Genomic DNA, 27461 nt, shown 5'->3' on the forward strand with positions numbered 1-27461 from the left:
CGAAGCCAAGTTCAAATGAAAATGGCTTTAAAGAAAAAGTTGTATCATTTTAAAAAGCATTATCAAAAAATATAGAGGAGCAAAACACAATGCTAAAAAAAATTATCATAAGAAGATTTCCAACTTATAGATACTAACAACACAGATGGAAAAGCTATGGCAAAAACTAAGAAAACTACAAGGAGAAATTGATAGATCCACACTTACAGTGGGAGATTTTAACATACTTCTTTTAGTAATTGATCAACCTAACCCACACATTGGTGTCATTTAATAACATAATTAATAAGTCTGTTAATAGACATTTATAAATACTGCACCTAACAGAGAATACATATTTTTAATCATACTTAAAACATATCTAAAAATGTAATACATATTACACCACAAAGGAAATCTCAACAATATTGAGGAATTACTGCCTACACACCATGTTCTCAATAAAATAAAGTCAAAGCAAATAACTAAGAAACAGAACCCAATAGGAGTTCTGTTTAAATAGGAGTCAACCAGAACAAAGAAGATGAGGTGAGGTTAGGGGGGTCAAGGAGACACTATCCTAGACCTAGAGAAGAGCATTAGTGGGTCTCCTTAAAGTGGGTGGGGGGCTTGTACATTTCACTGAAAGGGCAACGTGGCTGGAGTTCCCTAGTGGAGGAAGTTATGAAGTGGAGGAAGACAGAGTGATACAAAGCCGAGAACATAAGCAGAAGGTAGACTAGGTAGCTGTTTCTGAATTATGATTTTTTGTTTGTTATATTTTATTTTGTTTTGTTTTTTTTATCGACCAAGATTTTGTTTTTTGTCTGAAAACAATGAGAAATCATTGAAAGGTTTAGGAAAAGAAGCAGACATGTCTAGACGTGGAAGAGGAAAACTTGCCCCTGAGTGCTGCCTATAGACTGGATCGAATCAGTCAAGAGTGGAAGTCAGAGACGAGTTAGGGAGCAAATTTGTAATTCAGGGGTGACGCGATGGGACTTTGGACAGGACGGGAGCAGGAAGTGGGTGGAGATGATCATGAATGGACTAATGTGAGAAATGTTTAGCAGGTAAAAGTTACAGGATTCAGTAATGACAGCTGTGGGAGTAGAGAAAGAGGGGGAGAATGGGCTAATTTGCTGAAATTAATAGATGATAACACCAGTAGGAAGAGAATCGGGCATCACGTTTCACAAACAGGGCTGAATTCTTTCTTTCCTCTGGGTCCTGCTGTTTGGAAGGCTGAACTTCTTGCTTAAACAACAACAACAACAACAGACTGCATATATCCTGCAAGACCCAGAGGATGTCTATTTTTTTCTATTCTTGGTAATTTATATTCATACAGCACTCCCTGCCCTTTACAATTTCACTTAATTATTACAAGAATAGACCCAGGTGGGCCTGAAGGCCTACTAGTGGGGCAGGATGCCCAGCAATGTGAACCTGGGAAATTGAATTTTGATTCACCTTCAACACTCAGGAATATACCAAAAGTACCAGGGATGTTTCCAGTTAGAGTCTAGTGAGAAGACATACATATACCCAGAGATTCTAGGAACACTGAGAAAGGACTGAAGACTACAAAAATCCCATTAAAATGGCAAAGAGCTGCTCAAAAAACCTCTTAAGTTTCTTTCCCCAAGAGGCAGTAACAGCAGCTTCTGGCTGCCTTCAATTGGAAGCTGCCCTATCTCCGACTCCATGTAGCAGCCATCTGTGCATACTGAATTAACTTGTTTGCCCATATTAAAGGGGCTCATATCTTTTCCATGTCTTTTGACATTTTAGAGCTTCAGCTGGTGTTACACTCACACACACACACACACACACACACACACACACACCCCTGAGGGATTTATTCATATGAAATCAAAACTTTGGAACTGCCTGCATCTTGAAACTATTTGGATCACTTTTTATTTACCTGATTAATAATTCTTTTTGTCCTTACATATCTATTCACTTTGATAGTCTATCATTTTTATTTATCATAGCTACATTTATGTTGTTGTATTTTTGTGATAACAGGAGTGATTCACAAATTGTAACATCATCCCCAATCTCAACTCTCTGCCAGTGATTTCCCATCATACTTAGAATAATAATGATGGGCTATGAGATCCCACATAATCTGATCCTTGGCTTCTTCTACACCCCCTTCCCTTCTCCTCTTTCTATACTTTAGCCACATTGCCTTTCTTCATAGAATACAACAAGCTCATACACACCTCAGGGCCTTTGCAAATTCTGTCCCCTTTATTTGAAAACTCCCTCCAGATATTGATATGACTTATCCTTTATAGTAGACATCACAATGTTCACTAATATCTGCTTCTCTTTTACTTGCGGGTACACAGAGGATTACATTGATGATAGGCTGATGCCATGTGAAGAGAAGGGCATGTCACTTCCAAGTGAAAGGTTTAGCTGTGCTTAGTTGTGCTGTCTGACTCTCCAGCCTTCTCCTCCCTTGTTGTATCAGAAAGATCACAAGTTCCAGATGGCTGCCGCAAGATGGCAGAGCCAAAGTAGGCAGGGGTTACTGCATGAAGGCTGCAGAGCCCTCATCAACCTAAGCTGGACATTGATGTGGACAAGAAACAAATTATCTTTGTTGTTTTAAGCCACTGAGGTTTTGTGGTTGTTGATTACCCCAGCATAGCCAAGACTCTCCTGATGGAACACCTCATTTAGTCTCGGCTCAAACATCACCTCACCAAAAAAAGTCTTCCCTGACCACCCTATCCAAAATAGCAGCCCTCTCCCTGTCACTCTTCGTGCCCCAATTTGGCTTTATTTTGTTTCATTTGATCTATTTTCCTCATAGAACTTAGAATGGAAGCTCTGTGAAAGTATAATCTTTGATTTGTCCATTAACATACTAGTTAGCATCAAGAATAGTCCTTGGATATAGTAAATAATCAATAGCTATTAGTTGAAAAAATGAATATTCATCAAAAACTGAAATATAGATATATCAGTATAATTAAGAAGGTAAAGTTCCATGTAATTTCTTCTTCCAGAAATAATTACTAATGTTTACGTTAAAAAAATTGTATTCTATTGATATACTAGCTCATGTGTAAATACATTACTTTTTTTCTAAAATGGAATGTACTCTCCTAAATGAATTATTCTGCAACTTGTTATTTTATGTAACAATTACTCATGGATGGTTTTCATGTCAGTGTTTGAAGAATTCTCCCTCTTTTTAAACTGATTAGTATTTGCCTTCTTAATAATTGAAAGTATAAGTTTCCCAAGGTTTCTGAAATTTAGTATACATTGATTGCATCTAGTACTTATTGCATGCTTGCCATTCTAGGGTCTGGAGACTTGCCAATAAGCAAGAAGACAAGGTTCCTACACTTAATGAGTTTATGTTCAAGTTCTGACATATTATAAACCAAAATATTTTATATGGTGATAAGTATAGCAAAGAAAATAAAAATAAACATGGTAATGTGATGGAGAGTGGCTGGGGCTGGAAGTGATCAGAGCAGACTTCTCTTGGAGGGACTTTTGACATCATCTCAAAGATGAACAGGAAACAGATCTACATATATTCGGGAAAGCAGAGTTCTAGAGAGAAAGTGCTCATGGGCAACCTCGCCATAGCTGATGAGTAGAAAGGCCAGTGCAGCCAAAGTGTGATTTTGAAGAGAAGTGTGATATAGAATGCTATAAACCAAGAAGACTCTGATAATGTGGAATGGTAGGTGCTCAAAAAATGTGACTAATTAATTCCTTGTTTTACTGCAACAAGCAGAATTTCAGTGGTAAAATCTCAATAAATACAATGTGAAAAATTTATCATCTTAGTCTCTGCTTATAGCATTTCATAGGACATACTAAATCCATAGGCTAGGAAGAATCCTAGTATGTTTCAGCTCTATTATAAGGCACCATTAGGATGGCCATAAAATGTTTAGCCCTTAAAAATACTTCCTATAGCTCAGCAATATATCTGAGATAACTTTAAATGTTAATGAAATGTTTCCTAAGTCCGTTGTTTTTAAGGGTGTTTATAGTTCAAGAAACTTCTCAAATGCCATCTCATAAAAAAGATCTAACTTTAAGATTAACTTAGACAGAAAAAAACATGTCACAGAAGACCTGGTATATTACTTAAATTCTATCATTATTTTCTTCTGAGAAGGAAGCAGGATTGATTCTGTAGTGGCCTCAAGTAAGTTCTTAAAAGACCTGTTTCTTTCCAAATGAAAATATATCATTGGAAATAAAATTCTTTATGGCCTATAATTCAGAAGTGAACTTTTATGAAACACTTTGGCATTATGGATATGTGTCCAATGGAATGACATATAACTTAAAGACCTAGATTGTTTAGTTCCTGGGGACTCATTAAGATAAATTTTGGGGCAGTAGAAACCATATTTCTTGACACATCCTGTTTACTCAATTTGAGACAGGTGAAGGGAATTAGAGCACTGTGTTCTTACAGGCACAATTTCTGTTTCTGTTAATTATTTTTTTAATGCGCTCTTTAATTCCCAGTGGTGACAACCTTCTGAAATCTAAAGAAACAGCTAGGGAAGAAGTTGCAGAAGTTGAGCCCAGGACATTAAAGCAAAGGGGCGTAGTAGCTATGGGGCGGTAAAATACACATACCTTAAATTTCTAAGAATCTTTCATTCATCGATGAGAAGTTCATGTAGATTTGAGGAGTTTCATGTGGATTTGCCCTGTTTAATTAACTTTCTTTGGTACGCTTTACATGTTTCACACTGGGAGATATGTGTGAGTTGAATCAGAGCAGCATGACAGTATTTTTGTCAGTGCTGGAAAAGCAAATTGCTCCTTTCAATTACCCAATTCCTTTCTCACTGAAGCAATACACAATCGAGTTATAAATGTCACTCCTCTTTCCCCAGAGGATATTCTGGCCAAGAACTTCTATGTCCTCTTTTGGTTTGGTTTGGTTTGGTTTTGCTACTACCACTGAAGTAATGAAGGCAACATTCATTGTCCCTTGCCATTTAATGGACATAATAATTTCCAGCCAGCACAGGTTGTGATGCTGAAACCAAGAAAAAGCCTTTTCAGTCATAGCCCCTGCATTTCAATCCAAGCCCCTGCTGTAGAACACTGGAGAACAAGGTGTGAATCAGTTTAAGAACAGAGTTCTGCATTCACGGCATTGTGGTTTACAGCTCCCAAATGACCTCTATCTATCTTCCTTAGCTGTAGAGGTGTATAATTGAACCTAAAGAGAGTCTTGAGTAATGAGGTTGAGAGTGGCAGCTCCATTGCTGTGGCTTAATAGTGTAACTGCCGCATGCTTTTTTATCCCCTAAAATGTAACAAAATAGTCTAGTAGGCCCAATTCTTCAGGGTGACACTTGCTGAGAGTCTATATTTCAAAATAGAAATAGGTTTTTATAAGCAAAAAACTATAAATCTCTCTCTACAAGACAGTTCCCAAAGTATAATTACATAAGCCATTCTCTGCTGGAGCAGAAACTAATATGAATACATGCAATAACCTGTACTTCTTTTTGTTGGGAAATTATTTTTAAACTTTATTTTTCTTATGCAAGGAGCAGCTGCTTTTACGGGCTGTGAAGGGGCTAGGGAGTGACAATATTCTCACATTGTGCTCTGCTGGGAGCTATAGCCAGAGGACTCACATTATTGCCAGTTTTTTTATTTTTTATTTTTTTTTTTGGTTTGGTTTGGTTAGTGAAACTTGTGAAAATGTTGTTTTTAGAAAATTTATTTTTCCAAGGAGCAGTTCACTTACAAATAATTTTTTTTCTTTTGAGAATATATAGTTTATGTGCATTTATCAGGCCTTGACTGCATGCATATTGCTATGTGAGGACATTAGTAGAATATAAAAACTGAACAAAGATATAACCACCTGCTCATGGAACTCTCTGGCATTATAGTATTAGCTGACCATTAAGAATAAGCCTATTAAAGACAGTCACTTAATATGAGTAGTTTGATTCCATGGAGGGTTTCAGGGGCTCTGAATCTCCATTTTCCCCACAAACTAGACCCTAAAAATCAAAAACCAATATCCTGACTGCTGACTGTGCTTGAAATTCCATCACTGAACATTCTATCCTATTGTACAAGATACTCCTTGTTAAAAGCTAAATCTCGCTACATGAAGAAACGTATTAAATAATAGTAATAACAATAACTAATGCTTAATGGGAGCTTAGAACACTCAGAAGAGTTCTAAGCACTCTATATTATTTAACTCATTTCATTCTCGAAACGACATATTAGTTGTCCTCAGTTTACAAATGCAAAAACTGAAGCAAGGACAGAGGCTCCGATTCACGTACGTCGGAGCCAAGACGGTCTGATTTTGAGGCCCTTAGTCTCAACCATTCTTTTAGTATGGATGAGTTGATCAAATCCATTAGGGGGAACAGAGGAGGAGGGCTGGAAAGGTTGAGAGAGAGGAAGTTTGCAGGATCAGGATCTTCTTTTCAGAACTCACATCTCAGCCTGGGACCAGCAGTGGGGGTTGTCTGTTTTGCAGATCTGGTGATATCACTGAATTCTCTTGAAAACCAATGTATCACTTACACTATGAGTGAGTCACAGAGGGTCATCGAGGTCAAACCTATTTTCATAATAATATATGCTATCTGCCATTTTCACTTTTTTGACATTTGCAATGATGATACAAAAGCAAACTCTAGGTAAAATGGCTGGCGACTCAGGATGAATTAAAGCAATGGCACCAAATGTTAAATTCTTCTCTGCCATACACTTGCAGTAAAAATGTGCCAGTTTTACTTAGGAATAACCTTGATGAAGTGGTAAAAATTTGAAATTATTAATTTTATTAAATTTTAACCCTATGCACATGTGCTTTTTAATGTTCTGTGTAATGAAATAGGAAGCATGCATAAAATACTTCTTCTGAGCACCAAAGAGTGATGGTTGCCTCAAGGAAAAGCACTCTTGAGATTGAGTTACTAGTTGAACTAGCCGCACTTTTTGTGGAATACCATTTTTTATAGACAAACTTGGGTTTTGGGTAAATATGTTATCTAAAATGAGCCTTCCATTCCAAGGAAAACAACTGACAAGATTTGGTGCTAATGATAAAACTTGAGCTTCTAACCAAAAATTAGAATATTGGAAAACTTGGCCACCATGAGCTTCAAAGCTTCCTAAAACTTTAAGACTTTCCTGATGGGGTTAGTGATGCTATTGATAAATGTGACTTTAAAAATATTATATAATCAAACATGTCAACAATTAAAAGATCTGCACAACTCAGTGAACCAATATTTTCCAAGTGTAACATCAATGTATGATGTTACGAAATCATGCATGAGTAAAAGATCCATTGAATGTGCTAGGTAGGTAAATCAATGGATTTCAGTGTAAAAAGAGTATGAAAAGTTAATTGATATAATTTCAGATTCTACATTGCAACTAACCTTTAGAAAACTACCACCTGTTTAGTTTGACTAATGTATCAAAAAAGAAACCCCAAATTATATGAAGAAGATATTAAAATATTTCTCTCATTTCCAACTACACAGTAGCATGAAGCTAAATTTTCTTCATATACTTCAACCAAAATTACATATTACAACATATCACAGAAGCAGATATAAGAATTTAGCTATCTTCTATTGAGCCAGCATTAAATAATTTTTTTAAATGCAAAAAGTGTTCCTTTTTAGTTTGGGGAGAAAAACACAGTCTTTTTAATCTATATATAAATGCTTATGCTAACATGGAATGTGTTTATTATTGTTATTTTAAATGGATTAATAAGCAATTTTTGAAGGTTTTCTATTGAAATTTTGAACACAGTGACTATCAATAGATGTGACCTACATAAAAGTTCCTTGAAGTCTTTAATGTTTTTCAAAAATGTAAAGGATTCTGGTCTATGGACTGCACTTTGAGAACCACTGTATATCCTTTAGGGTAGACAAGGCATCTGACAATACAATGTCCTATGGAGGGCGGTTTAATGAATAGAGTAAGTTACGCTGTGAGGAGTTTTCACCAACTGTGAGCATTAGAGGAAATAGTCCTCCACATAAGACTAACTTCACTTCTGAAATCAGTTGCAAGCTTAGGGGTCCCCAGAACCACTCTTAGATAATTCACTAGAAACATCCAAAGAACTTACTGTAAACAGTTACAGTTTATTACAGGGAAAAAATACAGATTAAAATCAAGGACAGAGTCCAGGTGGAATCCAACTGTTCAGTTTACAGTCATCCTCTCCCCATGGAGTCATGGACAGTGTTAACTCTTTAACTCCTTCTGGCCACAATGTGTGACACACACAGAGTATTGCAAGTGAAGCTGACCAAAGCCTTAGTGTCCAGAGATTTTATACAGCCTACATGGCTGACCTGTAGTCTCCAGACTTTTCAGAGGTCAGGCTGATACTTCTAGACTCCAGTTCATTCAAAGGCAAAACTGAAATGACTACTTCCACCAAAAGCCCCCATTGTAAATCACACTGTTAGACTATGTGGTGACTGAAGTCGTCAAAGACATGCCTATCAGGTGTAATGTTTCGTGGATTCAGACATTACCTTCCAGTAGTTGAAGGCAAAGACCAGACCTCACTTTGGGTAAGGCTAGTTCTTTATTACACATTCTCTTAATGAGAACACTTGATGTGGGCACTATCGGGGCTGGATCAGCACCTCAACAATATCCTCAAAGACTCAGGCCCTAACCTTATACTCTGCCATCTCCATAGTGTTGGCGTTTTCTTCACTGTGTTGGCCTTTCCTCATTGTTGTTATGTGAATGCTAAATAGCAACCCAATTCCAGGGATTTTCTGCTCTCTCAGGATTCAAGGGGAAGAAGCAAGGTGTATGGGAGGGCGGAGGGAGAGAAAAATGTTTCTGGAAGCCTCCCAAGTAACTTACCCTACATCCTTGGTCAGAATGATGTCACAGGACCACACTCCAGCTTCAGAATGTAGCTAGGAAAGTGAACTTCTGATGTCTACTTTCCCAGGGAAGCAGAAGGATAATGATTGGCTTAGCACAATTATGATTCACTGCGGCTCACAGGAATACCAGTAGTTAAAAGGGGAGGAGCATGACTATTGGGTAAAAGAACCCTTCTCAAACGTTAATGTGCACACAAATCCCTTAGGGCCTGTGCTAAAAATGCAGCTTCTGATTAGGTAGTTTGGGGATAGGGCCTGTGTCTGCATTTCTTAAAAACTCTTCTGTGATTCTGATGCTGGTCTATGGATTGCATTTTGAGTGACAGGGAGTTAGGAAACAGTGTCGCGGTGAACTGGGTACAGATACAAATAGTGTGTATCCCATAAGACCAAATTTGCTCTCAGTACAACTGCTATGTGAAGTAAGCATGCCACAGGATTACAGATGGTAGAATTTCAGATCAGACAATATTAATTGTTACAGATGGAATTTATTGAGAGGTTATTATATACCAAGAACTTTACTTCATTTAACTTTCACGACAACTTTATAAAGTAGGTATTGTTTTCATCTCTATATGAGGAAACAAAGACTGGAAAAGGATAAGTAAATAGTCCTTATTCAGTAGTATTTGTTGGCAAAGCTTGAAAGCAAACCTGTTGGCCCCTAGAGCCTAAACTCTAAGACACTAGAATATTGACAAACGCCCTTATTACACAGAATGAACTTACTTGAGATTTCACAGTTGATGCCAAATCAGGAAGTTCCTTGGCCAGTCCCCAATCCCCACTGCACTCCCCTGTTCCTCCCTGTAACGAATGAGGTGTATAACGGGCAGTTGTCTCTCCCTCCTTCCCTCTCTGATACGCTGCCTCCAATTCATTAGCCTAATTCCCGCTACTACACACAAAAGGGTTCTAGTGGATTTTTCTTCTCTTTGAAATAAAACATTTCTTTTCTAAATTGAGTGTCCTGTTATTTTCTAAATATGATATGACTTCTTTCTAAACCTTCCCATTATGTTTCTGATCCTGGTGGAAACGGATTTTTTTTTTTTAATTGCATTCTAGAATACTGAACATGAATAAATACACATACAATGGAATTTAGAGTTTTAAGTTGATTTGTTTGTATTTGTTCCCTTTTGTTTCTTCATTTATTTGTTCATTTTTGAAACAAAGATAAATTGAGCAACCTCTAAGTGTCAAGCATTGTTCTAGCTGTTGACAATATGGAAACAGACTTAAAATTTTTTTTTAATTTGTGGGATAAAAAATATTTTTTATCCCAATAAAAATATTTTGTTGGAAAATGTGCTACTGTTCCTGGGATGCTTTCCAAGCCATTTAGACACAACCACATCTTTCATAGCCTTCCACTAAGGAATAACCTATATGTTTATACCAATTATAGGTCAACAATCTTTTCCCAGACGCCAGTCCCAACAAATACGAGACTAAATGAGCAATAAAGAAGAAGAGGTAGTGATCTTACTCAAGGACACAACTATGTTGAAGCTGTTCACTGCAGAGTTTTTCTCTCAGAGCAAGATATATCAAAAATGACTAGTAGCTTGTATATCTAACAATAGAGAAATGCTTAGGTAAATTATGGTACATCACTTTGATCAACTTGTATATCACAGAGCTATTACAAATAATAATTGTACATTTTGACAATATGAAAATTATTTAAAACATGATATGAATATGACAAGTAGTTAAGATGTATTAATCCTGGGTAGTAAGTGTTATATTATTTCCAATACTGCTAAATGTTTAATGTAGTTCAGAATTTTAAAAAGAAAAAGAGAAAAGGATAGCTAATGAGTTGAAAGGCAAATGCAGTCTTCTCCAGTTCTACTGTCTAGAGAATTCATCTGACAACTCCCATGCCCACTGTGACTGCCTTAATTCAGACCTTCCTATTTCTTGCCTAAATTTGTGCAGCAGTCCTTTTATTCAGTCATGTGTTCAACAAAAATTGGTTAGGCTCTGGAGACATAGAAATGAAAGACTTGTACCTGTCCTCAAATTGCTTAGTCTACATTTGAGACATTGCTTCTTAATTAGTCTCCCAGCCTCTGGCCTCTGCACTGCCTCCAGGAGTGTTTTCTCTAAAATATGACTTTGATGATGTTTAAAATCATTCAGAAGTTATCTGTTGCCTCTGATGATGTCCAAAGTCAGTGTAGTGTATAACATCCTTTTCAGGGGATGCCTACTGGCTTTTCTAGTTGCTTCTGTTGCCATTATCTTTTATCCCAACTGCCTTTTCTAAACCTTGTGCCATTCAATAAATGTACACCATCACCTCCTTGTCACTCATGGTGTTTGCCCTGTTGTTTTTTTCCACTTGGCAGCCTTTGCAGCCCTTACTAACCTGGCCAACTACAGCTCAGTTTCAGGATTCACCTTGGGTTGGATTCTCTGGGAAGACTCCCTTCCATGCTGGGTCAGGTGCCTCCCCTAGAAATTCTCCTCATTAGTAAGCCAGTACTTACCAATGTTACAGTGCTTATCACTCTGTACTGCCCCATCTACTAGTCAATGATCTTTGGGACAAAGACAGTATCCTTTATTTCAGACAGTGTAGTGACAAATGCACAAGATTTTGGAGTCAGCCCAGGTTTGTATCCCAGCCACACCCTTTTGTTATTTAATTTATTATTAGCTCATTGAGCTACTGTGTGCAATTAAATGAGATAATTCAGGCTTTGCATATGGTGATCTTGCAACACATTTAAGCTGTTCTTATTTCTATTGATTTTCAATCTCTTCATCCCCACAGTGTTCAGTGAGCATTTGACAAATGAAAATAGAGATGAAAGAAATAGTGGCTTCTAAATTTAGGAATGATTGCTTTTGATGTAGACATTTCAGCTAGTGCCTCTGTACTCTGAAAAATACCTGGAAAGGACACACCAGAAAGAAGAAGCCACTGAACAGGAAAAGGCCATGAGAGATGAGAAGATGATCAACGGAAGAGGATACAGGATGAAGATACACAAGTTCGGGTGGGGAGGAGATGAAGAAAAAGAAGAGGATAATTGGAAGGTAAATTAGACTCTTGTAACTTGCCATTACAAGATATAGTGTGGCCATTTCCTATTTGCAGTAGAAATCTGTAGAACTACCTCTCAGGAGGTTCCCTTTCTTCTTCTAGGAAATATCTTTCTCTACCCCTGACCAAACTGACTGGTTTGAGTTTGTTGCCTGATGTAAGCAGCATCAATGGGCCCAAGGCTGTGGTACATAAAGCCCACAAACTATGTGGATCACGGTATTCATCCAGATTGGAGAAGAATAAGGCTGCCATTTTAGGCCAAAAGGGAGGAGAATAAGGTGACTATGATGTTCAAGAAACTATTTCTTATTGTTTCTGAGGCTCAGATGACTCCATGATCTCTGTTATTTGGGCAGTCCATGAAATAATCTAGTGTCCTTTCATTGATTTCCTTTTGCTTATACTAATTTAAGTTGGGTTTCTATTATGTGCATTCAAAAGTGTAACTAAACTTTATCTACGTGGCTCCATTTCCTACTGTATGCCTCTATGCACCTTCTGTTCTACTCACTCTGAACTATTTAACTGATATGGTTTGGCTGTGTCCCCACCCAAATCTCATCTTGAATTGTAGCTTCCATAATCCCCAGTTGTTGTAGGGGGGGAATGTTCATAATCATTATCTCCAAAGACAGAAACCACAACAAAACATAATGATATATTTGACTACATAAAATGTTAAATTTAAATATCAAAAAGCCCATCAATGAATAAATAAGGAATATTTAAAGTTTTGCACATAATAACACATTTAGAGAAATAACATATTTTATTTTCAATTGCACATATATAATATGTTATTTTATTATTATTATTATTATTGAGATGGAATCTCACTCTGTCGCCCAGGCTGGAATGCAGTGGAGAGATCTCAGCTCACTGCAACCTCTGCCTCCCAGGTTCAAATGATTCTCCTTCCTCAGCCTCCTGAGTAGCTAGGATTACAGGTGCCCGCCACCATGCCTGGCTAATTTTTTGGTGTTTTTTAAGTAGAGATGGGGTTTCACCATATTGGCCAGGCTGGTTTCAAACTTCTGACCTCAAGTGATCTGCCCGCCTTGGCCTCCCAAAGTGCTAGGATTAAAGGTGTGAGCCACCCACGTGGCTAATATGTTATTTTAATTGCATAAATGTAATATATTTTAGTAGTCTTTTTAGTATTAAAATGACTAATTATGCAAGTTGATAATAGAAAGATGAATATCTGAATAGAGAAATAGGCAAATAACACAAGTAAAAATTTTTTTAAATTAAATATAAAAATAACAAACATTTGTAAATTTTTGAATTGTACTAGAAATGGAGGAACAACTACTTAACTGTTTAGTCCCTGGTTTGCCCACCCACTCACACATCTCATAGCATATCCACAACATGTTGTGTATTTCTCTATTGCTTTTCTCATTCATCTCTGTATTGTGGTTATTTTACCACCTGTCTCTCTCACTAGACTTTAATTCCTTTTGGAAAACCCAATGTTCTATTTCTCTTTCATGCATTAACTCGCAGCATTTAGTTGGGCTCAATGAAGGTTTATGGAATGAATGATTTAGGTGAGAGAGTGTCTTAAAATGGGCATGCTCCACTAAATAATTTGTCATTGTCTCTCTAAAGCTGCAAGGTAAATGTCTTTACTTCCTGTGATATTTGTTCCTGTAATTGAAAAATCTCTATTCTTTGTATTAATACCTTATTTTTCTGATTTGTCTTCACTCTTATACAGTTTTGGGCAAATTTTCTTCATTATAAAAATATTTTATCTCAGAACCAAATGCTCCATTTACTAAAATGACACTTTATCTGGTTATTGTGATTTTTCCCCATCTCCTCTTTCTTTTGTTATTATCGGAACTTCCATTTACACCATGCAAGGTGAATTTTTTTAAAGAAGTGATCCATCCTGCAGAGGGTATTAATTTCAGCATAAATGTATGTAAAATCAACATGTCAGCTATTTTGATTTGCATTAAACTCTATTCTTACTTTGTATTTTATGCCGCAAAAGCTGAGGATGGGGGCGGGGGTGTTGAGTGAAAAGGATAGACCAGCACAGTATTCATATCTTAGCTTGATAGAGCAGTTTACAATAAATAAATATATAATAATCTCACTATAATAAAGTTTCACTAAAGTGCAATCATAAATCTTAGGTCAAGGGAATCAAAAACATAATTCAGAAAGGCTTTTGGGGACTTTGAGAGTGGAAGGCACTTAGATATCAGTCAGAACTGAGTTCCAATCTCAGTTACCTCACTTACTAGTTGCATGGCCTCCTACAACTCAAAATAAATTTTTATAAATAAATTCAGTCCTGAAGCAAGATCGTAAAGGATATTCTAGGTAGCACCTGCATAAAAATGCAAATCAGTCTCAATCAGTCAAATAACCAGAAAGCTTTCATTGAAGCTTTGCTTTATGCTGAGCAAGGTGTAGTGCATCCAAAAACACACGCACAAAAAACAACAACAAAAGCAACAATGCAATAGCTTTAAAAAAACAATCCAGGTCCCCTTGTTTGCTCTGAGTTCTCTGTGTCAAGACTTGCTCTGTCATCCCTCATTTACCTCATGGCATATATGACTGTTGTTGATCCTTTTTAGAAACCTTCCAAAAACAAAAGCAGAAATATAAAAAGAGTGGCAATCAAGTATATTTTATATGATATAATGTTAGCATTTTAAGTTAGTGGGAAAAGCTATATTTTTAACGTTACCTTTTTCTTTTTTTCCTTTTTCCTTTATTTTTTTAGATAGAGTATTTTTCGGTAGCCAGGCTGGAGTACAGTGGCGCGATCTCGGCTCACTGCAACCTCTGCCTCCTGGGTTTAAGCGATTCCCCTGCCTCAGCCTCCCAAGTACCTGGGACTACAGGTGGGTGCCACCACACCCAGCTAGTTTTTTGTATTTTAGTAGAGATGGGATTTCACCATGTTAGCCAGGATGGTCTCGATCTCCTGACATCGTGATCCACCCACCTTGGCCTTCAAAAGTGCTGGGATTACAGGCATGAGCCACTGTGCCTGGCCCTTTAATGTTAAATTTTTTAGGTAAATCATCAGCTATTTGGAGAAAAATAATAAAGTTTAATCTTGAACTTATGCCATATTGTAACATAAATTCCAGGTGTAGAACAAATATAGAAAATTAAACCACAAAGGACTATTAAAGTGTAGGTGAATTTTTATACTTTTGGGGAGAGGAAAATCTTCATAAGCATTATCTCCAAAGACAGAAATCACAAAACATAGTGATATCTTTGACTACATAAAATGTTAAATTTAAATATCAAAAAGCCCATTAATGAATAAATAAGGAAAATTTAAGGTTTGCATATGATAATGTATTTAGAGATATATTTTATCTTCAATTGCATATGTATTATAAATTATTATAATTGCATAATTATAATATATTTTAGAAGTCTTTTTTAATATTAAAATGACTAATTACAAGTTAATACTAGAAACATGAAGACCTAAACAGAAAAATAGGCAAATAACACAAATAAAAAATTTATAAAATTAAATACACAAATTGTCAATAAACTTTTGAAAATTTTAAAAAATTCACTAGAAATGGAGGAAGAAAAGTGAAAAATTAAGACAATACAAAAATAATTATAAAAGATAACTACATATTAAATTGCTAGAAGTTAGAAAACAATAGTATCAAATGGAGACAGCATAATCATAATAATATCAAATAAAGACAGTTTTACACAATGATGGGAGATAGTTATAACTTTTCTGGAGGGCAATTAGGCACTAAAAGCCTTAGAAATGTGCATAGCTTTGACGTAGGAATCTCACTTCTAGGAGTTAATGTTAAAGGAATAATTGAACAAGTATACAACAAGTTAGTCTTCATTATTTTTAAATGATAGAAAATTAGGAACAATCTAAATGACCAACCACAAGAGATGAGAGATACTAGCACCTCTGTATAATGAAATACTGTTCAATCATTTAAAAGTTTCACAGAGGTGTATTTATTAACATGAAAATATATTGAAGATACAAAAATGGTTAATTATAAAAAAGCTGTGAAATATGAAATTAAAAAATAAAATGCCTAGATAGAATGATGTTAGAACATTGGCCGGTAGTTCTCTGGATGGTATGATAATGGGCAATTTCTACTTAAAGCCAAACCTTTTTTTTTTTTTTTTGGTTTTCCAAGTTTTTCTACGTTAGGTATTCATTCAGCCACCTCTTGCAACCCATCTCAAATTCTTTAACTTAAGCCCCTCCTGTGGCACTCGGCTTCCGGGCACGGAGACCCCACCGCACCTTGCTCCCTCTCCATAGATTTTCTGCTCTTTGACAGCAGGCAATTTACAGCATTCACACCCCACAAGGCAATCTTTAACCCACAGGGATAGAGTCATCAGATAAATACTCTATTGTAATGTAAAATGCATTTTTAGGTCCCTCAACAGGTCCCAGCAATTTATCCTTGGTTGTCCACAGCAGTGACCAGATCATTGTTGTGCCCAGAATTACCAGCGCCATAACAAAGTTTTGCAATGGTCTTTCTCCCGTTTCACTCTTCCCAGTCTCTCCCTCCTCCTCCCAAATACACTTTCTACATGCACATAAACCTTATCTCAGGCTTTTCTTTGAGGGCACCCAGACTAAGACATGCATATATTAATTTCATCATAATGAAATTCAAGAATACTCAAAGCATTTGATATAATTTTAATGCAAATAAAGGCTCAGAGTTCTAAAGCACGTGAATAACAAAACAGATTTTTTTTTTTAATTTAGTAGTACTTCTGGAACCACAGGAGAACTCTGCTGCCCATTAGGCAAGCTTAATACTGCAATGCTACACAGTACATTGCCCTTAACTGTTTTCAGGCTATTACTTAGATTTTATAGGAAATAGATCTGCACCACAGCTAGAAATGGTAAGAAATGGTTGAGCAAAGGACAGCTGTTTCCGGTTCCACCGGAGGAATCCCACTGCATGGATGATGGCAAAGATCCTAACATTGTTTACTACTAGAAGCAGCAGTCCCAAGATGTCAACCCTCTGCATGGTTTGCAGTTGCCAGGGTCACCAAGAAAGACACCATCCACACAGGCACTGAATGGACCAACACTTTACGCATATAGAGCAGAGACAAAGCAAGATCAGCGTCAACAATGAATGTTGGTGCCCACAGCCAGCAGGACTTGCCCTGCATCAGGGAGATGGTCTGCTCACACTCATAAGCCACTCTCTCCCCTCAAGGACCAGATATAGTGGTGGGATTGGCCAGGTGCCATGTGATGCACACGCTGAAGCAAAGAAGTACACTTCAAGTCTGAAATAGGGAAAAAGACTCTCAAGAGTTCCGGTAAAGAACCTTTACAGCACAGGCTATAAAGTTTCTTTATTTCTCTGTAATGAAATGTTCTAGGACCATGGCACATTGCCACTAAGCAGGAGTCAAAAGACTACACACAGGAGACTGCCTTTCCCAACAGGGATTCGGTGGTTTAAGACATGACATTCATAGGAAGCAATCCCACAGCAGCTATAAGAATAAAAGTGGATTCTAGGCTCTATATTCTGTCTAGGTGAAACTTTTAGTATGGGTCAGAGGAGTTATTATTATTATTATTATTGTTGTTATTTTTACAGGACCACCTACCTTTATGGAATTAGAAAGGTCTTTTCTTTTTCTAATTACTTCCCACTTCCTGGCAAGCCTTGATAACCTAATTCAATGGTGCTCAGAAGAGCCACAGAAATCTGCCATTAAAATTGATGGATGGCAGTCATTTCTCACATTGCAGGGAAAATTAAGTTTATAGATATCATCTTTTTCATTTTAAGTATTTCTTCTATAACTTTGGCCTAAACCTTTGGCATCCGGTCTCCATGGTCTCTGTTAGAAAGCAGTCTATAATGATATCTAATTTAGTACAGTGACATATTTATTTTGCAATATAAATTTGATTACCTCATAGTGTTTTTCAAAAATACCATTCCTTTGGGTGGCTGTGCCACCTGAATTGTTTCAAACATTATCCTAGTGGTGCATAGTTTAGCTGTTGCACTTTATTAGCTGCCTAAATAGTTGTGTGAGTACTTCACAGGAATTGCCCCAATGTTAAATGAGAATCAAAGAGGTGGAAAACTAGAATCTGGCCAAGATTTCCTTGAACATCATCTGATTTTCAATCTATTCTGTTTCCTGTGATTGCCTCTCGCAGGAGCCCTTGAGGAAGCTTTAGAGAGCAACTGGCATTCTTCTCCTTCCAATGCAGCCCTTTGAACCTCCCACAACTGATACAGTTGCAATGGTCTTATTCATTACCAAGTAATCATTAGAAGTGATAATGTCACAATACAGTGCTAATTGAAAGGTTAATTCAGCCACAGAAATTTGCCTTAATTGATGAACTGATACCTCATGGGTGAGAAGCTGGGTGTCTTGTAAAGCATCAAACCATGCAGGCACAATGCATTACAGGACCCAAGAAATCCAAAGGAATTTTCAAGACAGAAACACCCCAGCTGAATGGGCTGCATGGAGTAGGGATTCTACAAGACAGCAAGATCAACATTGGTGTGTCTAGGGGGTTATTGAAACAAGCAAGGGCAAAAAATACTGTATGCCCTCTCCATGACTTGAGTTCTTGAAATGTCCTGCAAACTTTTCAGTATAGCTGGAGCCCTTTCTTCAAGTCAAATCCCAGAGGAAGATCCAACCACAGCTGTCCTATTTGAAATGAGACGGTGAAGGTCTGTAGCCCCCCTAATCTCCCTACCAATTTCCTCCCCACCCAGCCCTTCCAGGAGCTGATATGGGAGTATTTAAGCAGATTTCAGAGTGGAGTCTTCAGCTGAAGAAATGTGATAAATTCCTAGAATATACACCAGTCCTTCATGTCAGAGCAGCCTCTGGCATGAAGATTACACTAAGATTTACTGAACTTGGCTCATCTATCTTCTTGGTTTTCACTGCCTGTCAACCCTGGAAATTATTTACCTTTCCAGAGTTTAGACTAATCCCTAGTTTTCTTCTTTTCATTGCCACCCTGCTTATTCACCTGTCAGATGGCAACTATATTTCTTTTCGCTCTGGAGAGTCTACTTGCTTTGAACTTACTTGGTAGATTATAGGGTCTGAGTACCTTAACTTTTGGGAATTCCACAGACTGCTTTGAACCATTAGAGAATCTGATTATAGCTTTTCAATTGTGTCTCTTTCTCCTATATTTTTTATTTATTTATTTTTGAAACGGAGTTTTGCTATTGTCGCCCAGGTTAGAATGCAATGGCACCATCTCAGCTCAGTGTAACCTCTGCCTCTGAGGTTCAAGTGATTCTCCTGCCTCAGTCTCCTGAGTAGCTGGGATTACAGGTGCCCACTACCATGCCTGGTTAATTTTTGTATTTTTAGTAGAGATGGGGTTTCACCATGTTGGCCAGTCTGGTCTCAAACTCCTGACCTCAGGTGATCCACCCGCCTTGGCCTCCCAAAGTACCGGGGTTACAGATGTGAGCCACCACGACTGGCCATGTTTTTCCCATTTCTTTAAATTGGAACCTATCACTGTATGAAGAGAAGGGGAGGAACATGAGTTTGCAGCATGACTTTCCCAACATCCCTCTCCAAGGATGAGCCCAGGTTGTCCCTATAAAATCCAGAACCCAAGGTGTAAAGGAGTAATCTCCCCGACTTTTTTGATGATGTTGGGGGAACTGGAAGGTAAAGCCTGGAAAATTCTGTCAAGTTAGAATCCTAGTTATCAGTCTTGATGCCTCCTTACCTCTTACATCCCACATGCAAGCCCTCACCAGGTGATGTCAATTCTGCCTATTCAATCTCTCCAATCCCCTCCACTTTCCTATTCCCAGTGTCACTGCAGGAAAGTCATACCTTACTTCAAGATCAGGCTGTAAACCGTTGAGGCTAGGTGAAAGTCATGTATTGTTACAATTATCCGGAATGCCTCGGGAAGGTGCCCCAGTGCAGGCAGACTTACTCCTTCTCAGTAAATCCAACAGTTTTCTCTCTAGGGTTGGAACAAATTGCTGTTTCTTCAACTGAGCACTAGTTGAAGACATTAATATGTATTTAGGGACCATATTGGATGAAAATATATACATATTTAAACCCTGTTATGACATTTAGCATGGTGAGATATCTATACGGTGTGATGCACAGAAATTGAAGAAACAAGAGTTTCGTATCTCACATTTTGGGCTTTCTCTGGAGCATACACTCCTTTCACCCAGTGAGGAAGTGTTGGCATTATCTAAAGTGTTATTTCTCTATGTCTGTTTTCTTTCTCCAATTCTCTCCCCTCTCTTTGTTGTTTAGAATGTGTAATTGAATGCCAGTAATATGATGGGACTCTATTCTGTTTATTTTTAGGTACCAACATCTCTTGTCTGAATTACAATGAAAGTTCTCTAAAAAGACTCTTATCCCCCAATACTAATCTTCTTCAATCCATTTACCATCTGAACGCAGGATGATAGCTCAAAAACAAATTTGATCATGCCTCTCCCTCCCTTTTCTTTTTAAAATCTTTCAACCGCTTCTCATTGTGACAAGTCCAAAGCCTTTGGCATGACATAGGAGCCCTTCGTAATCGTCTCCCCGTTCTTTGCAAGTCTCTGCTCTCACCACACTTACACCCATCCCACTGCCATTTCCAGTGAAATCAAACTGCTTGCACTCTCTAAAAGGGCAATACTTCCCATATCTCAAGGCCTTTGCACACATCCTCAGTCATCATCCTTGTGTGACTAACTTCTCCTTGTCCTTAAGATTTCAATTTAAACATTAAGTCCTCTGGGACCTTCTTTGCATATCTGTAGCACTACCACTTCTCCTGCTGGCTAAACCTTTGCATTTCTATAACTGTAGAGTATTCAAGTCCCCAGTGAAGTCTTGAGCAATCACTCGATATTCTTAACACTCTAAGGAAAGTGAGAGACTTAGAAACAATTTTGTTTCATAAGCCATGTTATTGATTTCTTTTCCTGTAACACCAGCTCATTTACAACTCAACAGCAATAATAATTATTATAATTACAACAATTTAAGAAGAAGAACTAACACATTTGCAGTGTATATGCCAGGTATTCTTCCAAGATATATAATTTATATATGATAAATATATTCATGTTTACTTACTTATACACACATATATTTGCTCTTTTTATCTACAGAATTGCTATTACACTCATATCACAGGTGAAGAACCTGAGTCATAGAGAGACACTAACTAACTTGCAAGGTGGACACAGAGAATACACACATACAGCTTTTCAGTAAGTTCAATCCAGCCAGTCTTTCCTTCAGTATAGGAACAAACTGGAAAAATCAGGATCCAAGCCCAGGAAGTCTGATCTAAGAACCTGCCTAGCCAGTGTGTCCTCAGCTTCTCTCATGTGTCTGGACTAACTTCTAGTATAGACTTTAGTTTGCCATTCTTTCCAGTTGACAGTTACCTACTTTTCATGCTAGCTGCTCAATGGGTGTTCATGCTGCATTGAACAGAAAAAAGTATTCTTCAAGAAGAGCCCACCCTTAGAAGGCTTACTATGCATGCATGAATAAATTTTTCCATATGCCCTCCCCATCACTGTTGTTTGCCATAACCAGAAGTCCTCTTACCTCAACAATATCTTTTTTTAGACAAATGGTTGAATTCCACTCACAGAACCACACTAAACATTTCCCTGGACTGCCCTGATCCAAGCATTATGCTATTTGTATTCATTAAAACTGAGTAAGGTTTTCTTTATATTTATCACCAGTTTGACTTTCATAGCTGAGGCTTACTCTGCTATCAGCAGGATTCCTGGTCTCCCTCGGATGTTTTCAAAGTGAAAGTCCAAGAACACAAATGAATTCTGGCAGCCACAAGTCCCAATTTAGTGTATGAGTTCCAGTGAGATGAGAGGAGCTGTATTTTAGGATAAAACAATTAAATAACTCTGAATTAAACCTATGGTGTACTCATCACATTCTTTTCTTAGATTCACGTGCAATGATAATGTACTTGACATGATTCAATTATATCTTAAATTCCTGATAGCTAAAGCTAATCAAATAATAAAAGTATAATATACCAGTCATATTTACAAGAGTTGTACAGAGCCATTGACCCTGCAAAGGGCATCTTACCTCTAATTGTGCATTATGGACAGTGTGGCCCCTAGAAGCCATAAAAAATAATCATTAAAATGCTAAAATAAGATTATGAGTTCAACCAAAGGTAGGAGCTCTACATTAAGTTTTATTAATATTGAAAGAGGACGAGAAGCTCAAATGAGGACAAACTATAGCATCTTTTTCTAGTCTGCTATGTGGCTCCAAACCCAGGTCCCTTACTGTGACCACCAAATGCTTATAATCCCTTGCACACCTAGACAATCTCATTAGAGAAATAGACACTATAGATCCCTCTGGGGATTTTTCTGTTGAAGTAAGTAGAAGAGTTTAGCTTAAGGAGAATAATATATTCAATTTCACACCTCTGCAACCTGCTCACATTGGTTGGCAACAATGCGGGTCATCTGGAGTTTGAGATGTGTCTCCTATTTGCAAGGACACACAGCTTCTGCAAGGATGTGTTGCTGGCTATTGCTTTTCAGCACTGCAGCACCAAACATGCCGCAAGGAAAAGTGAAATCTGGCAGCAAACTCTCACCTTCTGGAGTCTGTCTAATGTTCTGCTTGGATTTGTGTATAAAGACACAGGCACTGTATTGCTTTTCTCAGAAGTGCTGTCTGCCTTTGACTTGTACTTCTTCATTAGAAAGAACTTTCCTTTTCTCCCTGTTATTCTTCCTATGACCTTAGATTCAAGGAGAATAAAGGAATATAATTTGGAACAATAAATCCTTCTCATCTTTCAGGTTTGGTTGAAAAGCTTACCTTGCTATTCCCTAAACACCTGGCTATTATAAACTCTCATTGACCTGCTATTGTCTGTACCCTGTTAGATCCTTATTCACTTTTATGTGTTTGTATCTCATCTTTCCAACTAGACCATGAGCTCCTTGAAGGCAAAGACTGCCTCACACTGTTATGCAGCTCCACAGTCCCTAATCTCAGCACCTTACACATAGTAGGCAGCTGGTATTTACCCTTTGATGGATTAATTTATCAGGAGGAGACACTGCTGATTACAAATATAAGCTCCAAATGAGAGCCACTGTGTCTTAGATCGTGCTTGTCACACTTGAATGTGCATATCACTTATCTGGGGATTCTGGCAAAATGCGGCTTCTGCTTGCTAAAACTGCGGTGGTGCCTGGATTCTGCATGCCCAAATCCCAGGCGTTGCCAATGATTCTGGTTTAGGGACCCCATTTTAAGAATCAAGACCTCAGACATGAAGAAAATTAGACGTGAATAAATCATTTAGAAGTCATTTCTTTGCTTTTTACATTTTGCAGAGCCATACCTAGATCACACTTCTGGTTCATGTGAATCTAACCAGTTTAGAGACTTTCAGAAATATTCAATAACCAATTAAGGGTCTTCTACACAATAATAATAGCTAGTGTGGCAGGGTAATTCACTGAGGTGCTAATTTGCATGTATTCCCTCTTATTTCTCATGCATTTGTTCTGAGCAAGTAGTCAAGCCCATTCAAATGCTTTGCATCAGAAACTTCGAGACACGGGGTGGGAGGGCAAGAGCTGCTGGAAGACTCCCTTCTTGTCTCTTTTGAAATTTGAGTGATTGAAAAGATAAGATTAGGCATTCTTTAGTAAAGGGAGGAGAGAAAAAAAAGATACATAGGAAAAAAAATTGTCCCCAGGGCTGAGAAAAAGAGGAAAATCAGTGTATCTCCTAAATTTAAGCACCAGGCAGTCTGGGCACCAGGTATTAAGCTCTCATTCTGTTAATGTGCCTGTGCCATGGATGGCATGGAAGCCACAGATTTCTGGGAACATTTGAGCTCAGCAAATGGGTATAGTAATAGGAAGCAAGGTGGACTGATATATGGAAGTTTTTCCAATGCTTTAGCACTGCATGGCTACCCTCCTCCCACCACAACCATGCAAACACCCAATTAATTAATTTAAAATTTAGAAATGGAAAAAAGACGGAAGGGGAATCATGATAATGTTTAGGAAGAAATGTCAACCTAGCAAGCAAGGTTTGGAACTGGGTTTAATCTGATTTTAAAGAAGTAAATCAAGGTGCTATTTCTTGTTTAACCAAGCGTGTGAAGTATGATTCATACTTGATGAAACATCTATTGAGTGACGATTTAAAGATGAAATCAAATCATGTCATCCTCATCCTCCCCCCACCCACACACATACACCTTTCCCAACTCAAAACTTTCTAATGGCTTCCAAATCCTCTTAGAATAAAATGCAAATTCCTTTCCACGAGCTACAACACTCTGTACCCTACATTTGCACCATCCAGGATGGAAGCCGCTGACCACATGTGGCAACTAAGCACATGAAATGTGGCTGGTCTGAATTGAGATGTGCTGTAAGTGGAAAATGTATACCAAGTTTCAAAGATTTAGTGTCCCCCACCTCAATGCCCCCCCAAAAAAGAATACACATGTCAGGTAACATTTTTATAGTGATTGTGTGCTGAAATGATCTTTTGAATATATTAAGTTAAATTAAGCTCACTGCTTATTTCTTTTTTCTTTTAATGTAGCCACTAGAAAATTTAACATCACATGTATAGCTTGCATTTTACTGCATATAACTTTGCATTTTACATTTTCCAGCAGTACTGTTCCCCAGAACTGCCCTAACCAGACCTCACCTCACACCTCTCCCTTCTCACTCAGTGTCCCAACCTCACAGCACTCTGAGGTCCTCCAGGCAACAGAGTTCATGTTGACTTGAGAAGGCATGGTGCATCCGTAGTTGTCTCTCTCTGGAAGCTCTTCCCATTAGATAACTGCTTGGCTTCCTCCCTCATTTCATTCAGCTAAAACTACACTCAAATATCACCTTGCCAGAGAGGCATTCCCTTACCACCCTATCTAAGCCCACTCCCCTTCTTATTTCTTCCCTTGACCTGCTTTACGTTGTTCACGTGGCATCACATTACCCATTTGTTCATTGCCTGTCCAGCCCCACTTGGTCTCAAGTGGCACATCTGTTTCCTTCACTGACATGCCCTCAATAACTAGGAAAGTATCTGGCATATAGTAGGTACATGATAAATATTTATTGAGTGATTGGATTAGTTATTTAAAGTGACACTGGCATTAAACCAGTGATTTTGCGGAGAGCTTTGAATTTTTTTTATATTTAATTCTCAGTTTGTCCTTAAGTAAATTTTTATAGTCTGTCCATAAGTAAAACCTAATTCTATACAAGAGAAAATAAAAATTTAGAAAAGTTAATAAAAATAACATAGTATGTCCCAAACCCTTTATATAGATGTGTTTACTTGATCCTAAGCAGTGAGCACTGTTATTGTCCTTTTTTTTTTACAGGAGAGGAAACTGAGGCACGGGTAGTCAAGTAACTTGCCTAAGGTCATACAGTCAGTTAGTGGTAGAGCTGGAAGATAGAGCTAGGAGAGTCTGACCCCAAAAATCAAGCTTTCTTGTTTCTGGGCCAGGTCCACACATTAGTGAGTGCAAAGAAGGTTTGGACCAGGTTTGACTTTTGTGACTCTTCTCAACTCCCCGAATAATGCCTTTACCAAGTCATCTATTCTCAATCAGAAAGGATCACCTCCTGGCACTTCTGATAATACTTACCTCCCTCCTGTACTCTATTTCCACCATACAAATTCACTTTCTAAAGAAACTGAAGACCCTGTTAGGATCTTCAAAATATGCTTGGTCTCCAGTACTTCCTCTTCCTCTTCAAAGAGAACCACTAATGCGCTCAGTTCTCCAGAACTAAAGTCTCACTGGCATTTCTGTCTTGTTCCTCTCACTTGCTGCTCCTACCCAGACAATTCTCCCTCCCCAGTGTTTTGCTTTTCTTCTTTTCTTTCAAGTCCTATTGCTGGCGACCTGGTTCAAGACTTTATCAATGCAGGCCTGGACTGTGGGAATAAAGTGTTAATAGTTTTGCTTGTTGTCATTGTCTATTCTTCCAACTCATGCTGATGAATGATGGCAATTTATTTTTAATATAAAATTTCAATCCATTACTGTCTTTCTTTCTTGAAAGTTTGGAACCTGCTCCCCATTGCCTGAAGGATATAGTTCTTTGAAGTTCTTTCAGTGTCATTCAATGCCATCCCCAATTAGGGCTAACCTATTTTTCAAGCCTTATCTCCCACCACCACATCTGACCTTCTGCTGCAATCAGGTTGTCTTACTGGTTGTCAGAAAAACATCCTTTGTATGTTCCCACCTTTGCACTATTACACTTTGCATCCTCAGCTGGATGTCCCTTTTACATCTCTTACTACGTCCTAACTCATATCAAATTCTTCTGTAAAGCCTTTTCTGGGCATCATAGTCTGAAATGTTATTGTTCCCCAAGACTCCTATATCAAGTAATGTTTGTGTAATTAACTCGTGAAATAGCTCCTTATATTACACTGAGATTCCTTGCAATATAGTATTAATTCCTGCTCAATTGCCAAATATCTTCTCTGGTGCTACACATCTACTAAAGGCTCCAATAAAAAATAATTTAGAAATTATGTATGTTAATAGAGATAATCTAATACTAGAAGAATTTTGGAATCAAAGACTGCATTTTAAGTCAGAGAAATGAGCTACAAAATTCGGTAGACTTCCCATAGACTATTCTTCAACTAGCAGTTTTTTATGCAAATGAAATGACTGAAAGCTGAATCTTACAACATTTTATTTACTTGCAGAAGCAGAGGAGAATTTAGAAATCAACGTAGCCAACTGCCTAATTTCACAGGAGAAAATAAGTAAAGCTCAGACTACAAAAAGCCATTGGCAAATTCTGAATTTGTCTGAAGATCTGAATTTAACAGTATCCCATATTCTACCTTAAGCCTCTAATCTGGAGGGAAGAAATACTACTGCATCTAACTGATATTTGATGAGTAATCTTAATTTAACTTTAATATTTTTATATACATATTCTGTTTTAAACTTTTGAATGTAATCCTACAGCATTAATCATTTGCAGTCAGTTTGCAGTTTACAATGGATTTACACGTATATTATCTAATGTGATGCTCACAACTACCCTGGGATGTTGGTGTCAACAAGTTTCAAGGCAAAAGTGAGACAGGCTGGGGGAACGTAGACACATCAGATGTAGCTGTCTAGGAATTCCTTGTCTTGACAAATTTGTCTCCTTACAATCCCTTGATCAATAAATAAATCAAGTGTCTATTTTTCTGGAGATACATAAATATCTTCCCTCAGGGGTTGGAAAGAAAATAGCCATGCCTCGTGACAATTTATGCATGTGAAATGTCAAATCATGGTACTAAGGGCAGGAGAAGAGAGAGAGGAGAGTGAGTGCTGGGACTCACTGTAAGCATCTTAGCAGAGAGGAGAGTTGAACAGGACTGTGGAGTCCCAGCAG

General features: G+C 37.7%; 1 long non-coding RNA gene across 3 annotated transcripts in view; it reads left to right on the forward strand.

Moving 5' to 3' along the window:
• Positions 1-27461, forward strand: part of LOC117979472 (uncharacterized) — a 138565-nt gene that overhangs the window by 80876 nt on the left and 30228 nt on the right. The window contains exons 10-13 of one of the 3 annotated variants that reach the window (XR_008624595.2): positions 10324-10513; positions 11701-11966; positions 12076-12254; positions 14726-14846. This is a non-coding gene — a long non-coding RNA (uncharacterized LOC117979472). The remainder of the gene's footprint in view (positions 1-10323; positions 10514-11700; positions 11967-12075; positions 12255-14725; positions 14847-27461) is intronic. The other 2 variants (XR_008624596.2, XR_008624597.2) reach the window with 2 other exon arrangements.

The sequence above is a fragment of the Pan paniscus genome, chromosome 13 (assembly GCF_029289425.2).
Source record: "Pan paniscus chromosome 13, NHGRI_mPanPan1-v2.0_pri, whole genome shotgun sequence".
Lineage (NCBI taxonomy): Eukaryota > Metazoa > Chordata > Mammalia > Primates > Hominidae > Pan > Pan paniscus.